The 13,201-nt window shown below is 43.8% G+C and overlaps 1 pseudogene; it reads left to right on the top strand.

The window, feature by feature from the left end:
* Positions 1 to 11,599: 11,599 nt before the first annotated feature.
* LOC134967900 (5S ribosomal RNA) lies at positions 11,600 to 11,718 on the top strand (annotated as a pseudogene).
* The last annotated feature ends 1,483 nt before the right edge of the window (positions 11,719 to 13,201 follow it).

The raw sequence follows: 13,201 nt of genomic DNA, 5'->3' as shown, positions 1-13,201 counted from the left end.
TGCTAACACAGCGCGTATGATGACACAATTGTGTGAAATTACGCAAATGGTATCACGTTGCATCGCGTATCACACACACACGTGCGGTCCAATAGCATGGCTTATAGATACTTGTTATATATACACCCTATGATCAAGGGAGTCGAATTCACAAGCTGCGCTCCACAGCCGGAGCGTAACATCAAATCACGCTCCTCCGCACATTTTACAAAACACACACTATGTGCCTATACACCAATACGTAAGGTCGCTAGCCTTCACGCCACCAAGCCTCTGCTTACTCAGTGTCTCTTCGACGGGGGTTCCCAATTTTGTCCTGGGGTTCAATGCACTCACACTTTCTTTTCAACAACCCACACTTTTAGATTTTCTGTACAGAAAAAAATCACTCCCTTTGATTGATAGCTTGTCCCAGATGTAGTACACTTATAACAAGATCTTGAGTCATCTGTCTAAAATCGGATAGTTACTTGTTTATGTATAACTACAAATCTTTTATCCCTCCTTTAAATTGACTTCTATTGTATAGTAAAAACTTGCCCTCGCTACATTATGCAACCTTGCATAAGCACGCAACCCTGCGCATAATCGTGCACACGTGTGCATTCCCGTATGCACGCTGCACGTACTTCTCTACCATGCCACGTGTACGCCGTGCGTTCGCAACAAAATATTCCACACTTATCTCGATCAATGTAAGCAATGCAGCAAATTTATGTTTCTACTGCTTTTGCTTAATACACAATACACCTTTGTTCCCTCACACACGCTGGAGGTCACACATGAGTATTACTTGCATTGTGTGCTGCCCAAACTTTTAAGTACCCACTTAAACAAATATAACAAATGTGTAACAAATAACTTATCCGATTCTATGCAGATCTAAAAATGACTATTACAATATATGGCAACAATATGTGAGAGTATATGCAAAGTATCAGTACACTTGTGCGCGTTTTTGCGCCAAAAATAACACACAAAAGAATTGCTATTCCTTGCTGTCCCGCGGTTCACACCAGCACCTCTGAGACTATACGGGACAGACGTGGTCTAACAACGGCCCTCATTCCGAGTTGATCGCTCGCTAGCTGCTTTTAGCAGCAAAGCACGCGCTAGGCCGCCGCCCTCTGGGAGTGTATCTTAGCTTAGCAGAATAGCGAATGAAAAATTAGCAAAACTGCTACTAAATAATTCTTAGCAGTTTCTGAGTAGCTCCAGACCTACTCCTAGATTGCGATAAACTCAGTCCATTTAGTTCCTGTTTTGACGTCACAAACACGCCCTGCGTTCGGCCAGCCACTCCCCCGTTTCTCCAGCCACTCCCGCGTTTTTCCCTGGCACGCCTGCGTTTTTTAGCAAACGCCGTAAAAACGCTGAGTTGCCGCCCAGAGACACCCACTTCCTGTCAATCACACTACGATCACTCGAGCATTGAAAAAATGTCGCTCATGCTTGTGTAAATCTACTAAGTTCTTAGTTAAATAACTAAGCGCATGCGCTCTGCGTACCATGCGCATGCGCAGTTAGCAGCAAATCGCAGCATAGCGAAAATCGGCAACGAGCAAACAACTCGGAATGACCCCCAACATTCAGTAGTTTTGTAAATGCTGATTTACGTTACAGGACTAAAAGCAATACTTAAAACCACACTTAATACACTTTAAAATCGAGCCGCTGCGGCCGCTGAATGCAATTCTTAACCTACGTACTTATTACTCAGTTAGCGTACAAAGCCCCGTACCGTGTACGCACTTTGCATACTAACATCGCGACGGACGTACAAAGTACACGCGGTGCATACACACACAACGACACGCCGTGAGCACTATGCCGCTTCACGTGTGTCTGTAATACACTTACAAATCTAGCAGAGAAAGAGACATGACACCAATTGTATTTAGGAAGTTGGTATCCGACCTGCCAACATATAATTGATAAAAAGGGGTTACAACAAAGATACAATTACAATAACAGAAAAGAGGCTACAGTCAATGGTACATACGTTTGGTTTCGCCTGCGCTTCCCGGTCCGGTCCTCAGTCATCAAGGTAGATGACCTTCAGAGATTGTGAGAGTGACCTGGCCTGCAGCTTGCTTTTTATACATTTGTCCAAAACCTAACAAAATGGAAACTGTAATCTCTTTGTCCATTGGACACAGGGATGGTCATTTACAGTACAGGAGAGGTCATAGGTCGGTTTGAATAGGTGGGCGATGTCTGGTCCAGGTGCACCTGCAGATGTTCTCCTCTTGGTTCCCGCCGCATATCAAGAGTACAGTAAATACAGTTAATATTAATATTCTGCTCCTGCGCATAACTATTCACAGGAGCGTGCGATCTTCTACAAACCAACACCGGAATATTGCTCTAAAAATACCCTTTCGCTGGATACCAAACACCACCTCATAACCTAATGATGTCCCCTCATATACTGTAAAGGTGAATCCCTTTGTTATTATACCCTTTAAGCAAGTGTAACTCGCTGGTGTGGTGCATGTAGACTATGTGTACATTGTGCACTATATGGATTAAATATGTAATGTGTTTTTATGGCTTTTCTATGCGAATACAAATGCTACCGTAATTACTCATACCACGTGCTAACACGCACGATTGCGGGAGCGGCCGTACGCAATTTGTGAATATGCGCACGCACGGCAGAATAAGTACGTGCACGGAGGCCATCTGTGTGTAGTTTGTACGTGATGTGTGTACTGCAATATTTTTCAACTTTGACAGTCCACCCTTTGGCAGTCATCAATAACTGCCACTAACTAATCAATAAACAGAAAAATATTACCTATACAATATATACAAAAGCTTGGATGATCGGGGGAGAGTTGTAGGTGGGAAATGTATAACCTAGTGGGATAGTAAAAGCATGTATGTATGAATCAATGTCTGAGGGGCATGTATCATTGTGCCGTATATGTTCTAAGTAAGCTTTGAGGTATTGCAAAGTATACATTAATTCCTTCTCATCCCTTATTAAGGGTCAGTAAATGGGCAAACAAACACTACCAAGCTCTTTTTGGCTTCTTATTCCAACAAATGGGGAGCACATTTAGTTGATGATACATGGAGGGGGAACATATGTGAGTGCTAGTATACGTGGATAACACCTGTCGACTATGTGTGCCATTTAACTGGAGGTTGTGGAGATGAAGATAAGACACATATATATAAAAAAAAATTCACCTAAACATTTGGGTAGGGCTGACGTCTTTTCAGCTTGGATGTTTCTGGGTAAAGGGGGAAACAGAGAAAAATGGTGAAAGAAACAGGCCATGAAATTCATTTGCAATCCTTATCATAACGCTGTCTCTAAGGATGGATCATAAATCAAATCTGCTGCTGCTACAATACCCTCACTCCTTAGACTCATCAAATTTGTGCTGTGCTTGCACCGCGTCAGAATTCGAACACACCTGAATATCAAACCAATAATTATGACGACACCTAGGATACAAAGGAGAAACTTCCCCACACTCATAATAACATTCTGGGCCCACTCTCCTAACACTGAAAACCATTTGCGTGGGTTTAACCATGAGACCCAGCCGGTCAATTCATTACCCACAGCCGTCAAGGTAAGGTTGTGTCTCCTCCGGAACTCCCACTTCAACAGCAAGATCTCGTCCATCCTTTGATCGATGATCTCTGCGGGGTCGTCAGTGCTGTTCGTGATATATGTACAGCACTTCACACCATATTGAGCTGCCAAGGTGACACAGTACTTACAAGGGGAGAAAAAGAAAGCTCTTGTGTGGGCGCACTCTTATGAAAAAAAGAAAATAATTATTCAATTATGAAAGAGAACATTAAAACATATATTTATTGATTACCATTAAAAATGAAAAATAGGGGCGTGGCCTAGCTGCTGAGGGAGACAGATGCACATCGACTGAGCTCCTGCAAAACAGGGCATATCTGAGATTAAATAACCCACCTCCAGGCCTCACAGCGACCCTAATTAACCCCCCTGTCTCTCTTACTGTCACTATAATACCCCTCCTTGAGCCGCGGAATCGGGGAGCAGTTGTAACTGCTCCCGCGGATTGCGGCCTACGAGAGGAATAAAAGCCGGGGCCTCGATTTATAGCCTACACCGGTGGTGGCTTCGTGGATTCCCAGGCCGGGCTGAAGGAGACGCAGGGATATCGGACATCTCCATTGCCGTTGACCGCGGCTGGAAAACCTACCTAGGCACCCGCTTCTACCCTGCACGCTGGGCCCCCTGACACGAGGCGGGAGAGCGAGACACCCGGCGGCTGCACGGGAACACGCCGACACAGCTCCCTCCTGCTCCGTCCTCACCTGCGCTGCCACTGGCCACGGCTGAGGGCCCCCCTCGACACCCGCTGGCGGCTTCCACTGATTGGAGACGCAGGGCCTCCGTGAGGGAGACGGATCGCGGGACGACGGACGGCTACGCTGGACCGGGCTGGAGGAGACGCAGGGACATTGGGCATCTACGTCGCCGCTGACCGCGGCTGGAGGACCCGCTTAGACACCCGCTGCTACCCGGCACTGACCAGAGACGCTGGGTCACCTGACGCGAGGCGAGAGAGAGAGACACCCGGCGGCTGCACAGGAACGCACCGGCACAGCTCCCTCCTGCTCCGTCTACACCCGCGCTGCCGCTGATCGTGGCTGGAAGCCCCCCCTCGATACCCGCTGGCAGCTTCCACTCCACTCCACAACTTAGAGCCGCAGAGAGGACGGCTACACTGGGCACCCATCGGCAGTTCCCCTCTACCTATACCTCATCTCAGATAAATCTCTCCTGCTGGGCACCGTAAGTACAAAAGCAGCTCTGCAACCAGGGGGGTCCCAGCGGGGAGTGCCGAATATAGTACCTACCCTATAAGAGATATACAGGACAGCAACACCTGTAGCCTCAGCATAGGTAAAAACAGCACCCACTGAAGGGCCTTTTATATAGTGAGACCTGGAGTGATAATCAACTTGAAACCAGTACACCAGCAACCGCACACACCCTCCCTCATCCAACCCCCCCCCCTCTGATATCACACATCTCTATCCCCACATATATTAAAAAGGAAGGGGAAAAGAGGGGTGAGAGGAGGAAAAGAGAGAAGAAGGAGAGGAACACTGAGAGGAAGCGCCCCCTACAGCTTCAGGGCTAGAAGTACGTATTTGAGTGAGTCTGTTATTGCTATGGACAAATACATGTCTAAGTCATTACGTAACCCAAGAGGTACCCAGTCGGGTAAAGGCAAAAATCGTGAGAATCCCGCTAACAGTGCCCCTGTATCCCCAACATATAGCCAAGGGTCCAGTCCTCGGGGGCAATCCGCGCCAATTATGGATCCCTCCAAAACCTTCAACACGTCTGAAATAACAAATATACTCTCATCCTTGCTAGATCAAAAACTAGCACCCCTGAAAACCTCTCTAGATTCGGCGCTTGCGCAACTCACAGCCCATGATCAACGTATCTCCGAGGCAGAGCAGCGAATTTCGGATCTAGAGGACGATTTGTCAACAGCTAAAACGACCCAGATAGAACATGACAAGCTAATGGTGTCATTACAAGACAAATTAGAAGATTTGGAAAATCGGAATAGAAGAAACAATGTACGTTTAGTTGGTTTGCCAGAAACGGTGAAATTCTCAGAACTCATGACTCTGGTTTCCCAATGGCTGCCTAGAGAGCTGGGATGCGTCTCTGCCACGGGTTCCATCCTAGTGGAACGTGTTCATCGGATCGGTCCTGATCGCCAGTCCGGCAGAGACAGACCCAGGCCGGTCATCATGAGAATTCTCAACTATGCCGACAAAGTCCGATTGATGGAGGCGTATAGGAAGTACACGGATCTCAGGTACCAAGACTCCAGACTGCTATTGTTCCAAGACTTTTCATATTTAGTTGCAGCAAGAAGACGAGAATTCTCACCTATTTGCAAACGTCTCTTCGAGATGGGCCACAGATTTGCGCTGCTGTATCCGGCCAAGCTGAGAATCACCTATGGTGGGAAAACCCATTTTCTTGAAACCGCACAAGAGGCCAGAAATTTCATGGACTCTTTAGATGCAGCTCCTCTATCGGGTACAGATGACGCCGACTGACTGCACATATCCTTCCTGAGTGGGTTGATCGTCCTCAATACTTGACCCATTCATGTCTAGGTCCAGCAACACCATCCTGCTTGATAAGATGAATAGAATGTTTCTTATATTTTTCTTTCTATGCATCTTTTCCCCACTAGGATTGTCTCCGACAATCCTTAGTTTGTTTTCTTACCTTTACCCCACCCACTATTCTTATCTTTTGCCATATTACTCTGAAATATGGTGCCCTTGGCGACTAGGCTGGAGGACACCCTCCTCAAATGTTTTACTGTTCTCCACATGGAGATTGCTGTTGCTAAATAGGACACCCACATGGGTTCCCAAAAAGTTTAAATGGTTTGGTAACTTGGTTCGTAATGTTGATACTGTACACACACATGATATATGTATAGCGATGAGAATGTATGCGTTGATTTCCACTTATCATCTCTCACTAATGATCTATATCGGTCTGCTCGCTGGGACAGACTGGGATCGACAGATGTGGTATAATATTCCCCGTGGTTGGCCTAGGGTTGGTATCGGCTAAATGCTGTCAACCCAGGACCCTCCCACAATAGTGCAATCACGATTTAGGCTAGTATCTTGGAATGTAGATGGACTTAATACCCCCATCAAACGGAAAAAGGTCCTTACCTATTTGAAACGATTGAAGCCTGATATAGTATTATTGCAGGAAACTCATTGGCGAAAAACAGATCCTAATGTACTACGGGATGTATGGGTGGGTGAGTATAGAACAGCGTCTTATACATCTAAACGTAGAGGAGTACTAACTATTCTCAATAGATCACTCCCGGCCACCATCCTAGATAGTCTGGCCGACCAAGAAGGCAGATTCTTGTTCTTGAAAATAAAAATACTGAATACGCTCTACACGGTAGCCAATATATATGCACCTAATGGCCCCAATACATCTTTTTTTTCTGATATTTACGAAAATTTGCAAGGTTGGGCAGAAGGAGAAATTATTATGGGAGGAGATTTCAACTGTGTACAGTCAGCTGGCCTAGATAAATCATCAATATCCGGAACACCTACAATAACCACACCACCCTCACTCTCATTACTCACCTCTTCCTTACGACTATCTGACCCCTGGAGAATTCGCAACCCAGAAACTAGGGAATACACATTCTACTCCCACCCACACCATTCCTCTTCTAGAATAGACTATTGGCTAATCACAGACACTCTTTTACATCATGTAGTGGATACTGACATTGAATCGATCTCACTCTCGGATCATGCCCCAATTTGGCTATCAATCACACTAGATACCCCCCTGCCTAGATCTTATAATTGGCGTTTCCCTGATTATCTAGAAACCTCAGAGGATTTTAGACAATTCCTTACTAGAGCCTTCATTAATTACACGGAGGATAATAAGATTCATGAGAATGACATCAATTTATTTTGGTCGGCTTCCAAACCAGTAGTTCGTGGACAAATATTAGAATACGTTTCCAGAAAGCGCAAACAATTGAATGCTCAACTGTGCGACCTGAGCAAGGCTTTAACCACAGCATATAATACAATGACATTAAATGATTCTCCAGAAAACAGACAAAATTACATTGATGCAAAACATCTGTACGACGCACTATGCACCGAGAGAGCCAGCTTCTCTTATGATATACGGAGAAACAAATTCTTCCGGGGGGGTAATAAATCGGGTAAATTATTAGCCAATTTAGTGAGATCATCTACTGCCCCCTCTCGTATAACTAGTTTGCACACCGACTCAACCTCCTCAACTATGGACACACGAACGATGTCAAAAACCTTCCTACAATACTATACAAATTTATATGCGGCACCTTTGGACAGCCCCACGGAGGGCATGAAGTTTCTGAAAACAGCTGACTTACCCACACTAACGGAGGAAGAACGAGAATCACTGACATGCCCTGTAACAGACACAGAGCTACTGTTCTTGATTAAATCACTACATAATGGGAAATCACCAGGTCCGGATGGGTTTGGGGCAACTTATTATAAAATGCTAGCTCCCTACATAACTCCATACTTATTGATATTGTTTAATGCACTGCTGAACGGATCCTCTCCACCCCCAAGATTCACTGAAGCTAGAATAGTGGTATTCCCTAAGCCGGGCAAAGACCCTACATATGTCCAGTCCTATAGACCCATATCCCTACTCAACCAAGACCTCAAACTATTTACCAAATTACTGGCCGCCCGTCTCCAACCGATATTAATGCGTATACTTCATCCAGCTCAAACGGGGTTTGTTAAAACTAGAACATCAGTACACAATGTACGAACCTTAATAGCAGCAATACAAAGTGTAAAGGACTCCAAAACATCCAAAGCACTTGTGGTCAGCTGTGACTCCGATAAGGCATTTGACCGTGTGTCTTGGGCACACCTACATAGAATTTTACACATTCAACAATTCGGTGAGGAATTCACTAAAGTCTTCAGTATGCTTTACTCTGATCCGCAAGCCCATCTAACCATTAATGGATTGAACACACCAGCCTTCTCTTTACATAGAGGCACACGCCAAGGATGCCCACTATCTCCCTTACTTTTTAACCTAGCTCTAGACCCACTGATACGCACTTGTGTACACACTGTGGCATGGGAAGGAATAAAAATTGGTACTCAACCAGTGAAGGTTTCGGCCTTTGCGGATGACCTACTATTGTATTTTAGTGACCCCATAAAGGCATTTCCTTCTTTACTTACCACACTTCATGATTTCCACTTGATCTCGGGCTTCTTAATCAATTTTGATAAAACAGAAGCTCTAGCTCTTGGACCCAAGGCCACACAAAATTGGGGCTCCAGATTCCCTTTTAAATGGGCGAATGGTTTTATAACATACCTGGGCTTACGCTTTTCACCTAACCTAACCGAATTATATCCACTGAACTTTTCACGTGCCATTAACAAAATGACTGAAGACTTTACACGCTGGCAAAACTTACCAATCTCTTACATAGGTAGATGCCACTTATATAAAATGATCTCCTTCCCCCGTTTACTATACCCGATCCAAATGCTCCCACTTCTTATGACCAAACGAGATGTCAAAACAATTAATAAGGCCCTCAACGCCTTTATCTGGACAAATAAGCGACCACGCATAGCCCTTTTCAAATTGAAACAACAGACCACGCTGGGTGGTATGAACTTACCGTGCCCAGAAGACTATTCTTTAGCCGCTAACTACAGATATGCCCTGGATTGGATAAAAGATTCCTCTAGCTACACTAACACATCCCTAGAACAACTTATGCTTCCCCATGGCACTTTGTCTACTATGCTACACTTCCCAGATCCCACCACGCTGACATATATCCAGTCAAACCCCTTGCTGCTAGCTCCGTATAAAGCATGGCAACAACTTAGAAAGCGCAAAGGACTAACAACCACCTGCTCCCTACTCCAACCACTTCTACATAACCCAAACTTTCAAGGCGGAGACACAGGTATAATTATCAAGACTTGGTACTCTCAGGGTCTACGATTAGTGTACCAATTCCTAAATGTTACTTGTACTGAAGTACTCACCCTATCGCAATTGAAACATAAATTCCCGAACTTACACATTCCACTGTTCGCATACTTTCAAACCCGCAGCTTTGCAACACAACTGTTAACACGCCTACGACCAGTAGACTATAACTTTCCCTTGGACACTCAAATACGCTTAAGCCCTCAGTCTGACTACCCTACTTCCATTATTTATGCACACACCAGACGCCAGATTGACTTAGATAATCAAACCACAGGCCTGGCTAAATGGTCGACCACTCTGCCAGGCATCCCCTTACAGACCATAATACGATGGCACTTATTACTCAACAAATACTTAGTATCCTCATCCTATGCTGAAATGCATTTAAAAATTCTACACAGGGCATATTATACTCCTCGTCTCAGATACCTCACAGGCATCTCTGATAACTCCAACTGCTTTAAATGCCCTTCACCTGATGCAGACATCATTCATTGCCTATGGTCATGCCCTATAATACAACTATTTTGGAAAGATGTAAGTGACTACATTACAACAATTCTAAATATACCTCTCACACCAACTTTACTTTGGGTCTTTTGGAATCAATATGAATCTGATCATAATGCATTATCCACAGGCAATAAATTGCTATTAGCTAGAATTGCAGCAGCTTCAAAAAAGACTATACTATCCCAATGGATACACACAACTCCTATACCCATAACCCTTATATTTCCTAGACTGACACACCTATTTCAAATGGACTGGATTGAATGCTCTCTCAGAGCAGAATCCAACTCTTCCAAGTTCTTTGAAATATGGCTACCCTATGTAGTAACTCTACCGCAACCAATATGTGACAACATGCGGAAAATAGTCAAACTTACTACATGGTACAACACAGAGACACTCAGAAGAGGATCACCACCCTTCTAATAACAACTTTGTTGCTTTTAAGAACACCAACTTAAATTGGCACAAATACATAGTTGATGACACTTGGGGTTGATCACCACCAGCTGTATGGTTGACAATATAGGGATCTCATTTAAACATCGTCCCCCCTAATAAGATACGTGATTGCTAGTATATGGAGACAATGCTATACATTCCTATGCAATTTTAGATTGAATATGCTATGGTTACTGCTGACACTGTTTCGATATTATGTATAACGTGTGTGTTACACTGTATTTCTTCCATTCTTAATAAACATATTAAAAAAAAAAAATGAAAAATAATCCCTCTATGATCCAGAAAAAAAAAATGTAAGCATAGGACAGATGTGAGAAAGTGTGTGAGAAAAAAATATGTATATAAAATTGTTCTGGTCTGTTTAATCACCGAGAGAAATTAGAAAGGCTGCAGACACAAAATAGTCTAGCACCCGTTTCTCCTGACCCGTACAGATAATCTGTATTAATGAGACCAACCTAAAAGGTCAGTTTGTATCTGGAGGACCGCTTGGATTAAATCACATATAATAATAGTGAGCAGAGTGCAGCCAAATAGACCTGATCTGTAATCCGTGGGATTTATAGATCAGGTCTATTTGGCTGCACTCTGCTCACTATTATGACTATTTAAAAAAATGCGGTACACTCAATGGACTGATGTCATCTTTTACCTATGGTGATGATTTCTCAGAGAGTGTACTTAGGAATGTCCTTTGCACATTAGTAATAGATATGTGATTTGTGCTTTGATTCATCTACCTACCTGAACCTCATATTTTGAGTCTTTGGTCTCCTCTCTGAGACACCACTTGTTAGCTGATTGGACTCCGCTCCCAATCCTTCCTTTTTCTCTTTCCTTTCTCCTTCATACTGCTCACTATCCTTCCGTGGACTCTCATTCACGATCCAGGGCCTACAAGCGCCACCAAAGCGTCGACTGTTTTTACCCTGCCTAACGTGAACAGCAGATCCACATACTGAATGACCCTATCTTTCCTATCATCTCTTTCTTCTATTATTCTTATATAGGTGCACTCTCATTGGTAGATAACCTCTCTACTATCATACCACGCTGCCTATGCCCGATCTCGTCCGATCTTGGAAGCGAAACAGCGTCGGGCCAGGTCAGTACCTTGAGGGGAGACTCCCTGGGAATACCTGGTTTTGTAGAGTAGGTACTATTCCCCTTCTATTTGAAGGGTGGACACCAACAGCAGTATCACCACTGAAAGCCATTTCCAACATTCTATCCACTCCTATTCATGTTCAGGTTATTTAAATTGAAACATTCCTATTCTTTCTAAAATAATGGATTGACGGGTGAGCAACTAACTGCTTGGTATTAATTTAATCCAAGCGGTCCTCCAAGATACAAACTGACCTTTTAGGTTGGTCTCATTAATACAGATTATCTGTACTGGTCAGGAGAAACGGGTGCTAGACTATTTTGTGTCTGCAGCCTTTCTAATTTCTCTCGGTGATTAAACAGACCAGAACAATTTTATATACATATTTTTTTCTCACACACTTTCTCACATCTGTCCTATGCTTACATTTTTTTTTTCTGGATCATAGAGGGATTATTTTTCATTTTTAATGGTAATCAATAAATATATGTTTTAATGTTCTCTTTCATAATTGAATAATTATTTTCTTTTTTTCATAAGAGTGCGCCCACACAAGAGCTTTCTTTTTCTCCCCTTGTAAGTACTTGTACTCCCTAGCTCTGGGCGCACCACCAATAGGGACTATAATAGAAAGGTTCTAAATTTCCCTTTCCAACCAATATAATTGTCCACCTTTTGGTTTCACATAATAATTTTTCTGTATTTTTATACACCAGTGCCGGGTCGCTTTTTCTTTTTTAAGGTGACACAGTACCCACCCGTCACAGCCGTGACATAATTCAGGACCATCCGGTGCTGGACCAACTCCGTCTTGTATGCTTGTAACTCCCTTCCCGTATACCTGAAAGTGTCATCATACATCTCGGTGATATTGTCTATCAAGTTTGCAAGCGCATGGATGTACTTAAAATTTATAATTCCTCTGGCAATACGGGTGATGTCTAATGCGAGAAGAATTTGAATCCCGGTGGATTCATGGATAAAATCAGAGGCTGCGTGCTCTACCCTATCTATGATTTGTCTCTTGATGATGTGTTCATAATGGGTATGAGTATAAGGAGTCTGAGCATTACGGTGAACGTCTTTCATTTTGTCGTGGGTTATGGTCATGACCTCTGGTAGTACCCTTCCAATGTAACACAATCCCTCAGAGCTCGGAGTGAGCCACTTGTACGCTTTCCTCCCACATATGAAATAGGCATTATCTGGGAGAACATAGGGGACAAAATGTAACAACACCATATTGCAAATTTTCCAGGTAAAGAAACCAATCCCCAGTTCTCTCATCTGCTCAATACAAATATCAGGTTCGATGATGTGGGCGCAATACCCCTGTGATACCTTTCCAACCCACATGGTCTGTCTCCCACGTGTATACCTGTACCGAAAATACCTCCCACTGTTGTCTATCTTGCGTACAAGTTCAGAGTCAATAGGCATCCTATCAGCTCTGTGTGAGAAGGTCATTGTCTCGTTATTCCAGGTTACTTCCCAATTTCCGGGTTTTCAGAAATTGGAGACATTGAAAC

The sequence above is a fragment of the Pseudophryne corroboree genome, chromosome 10, assembly GCF_028390025.1.
Source record: "Pseudophryne corroboree isolate aPseCor3 chromosome 10, aPseCor3.hap2, whole genome shotgun sequence".
In the NCBI taxonomy this organism is placed as follows: Eukaryota; Metazoa; Chordata; class Amphibia; order Anura; family Myobatrachidae; genus Pseudophryne; species Pseudophryne corroboree.
The sequence above is the reverse complement of the archived record's forward strand: the minus strand, read 5'-3'. Positions and strand labels throughout refer to the sequence as shown.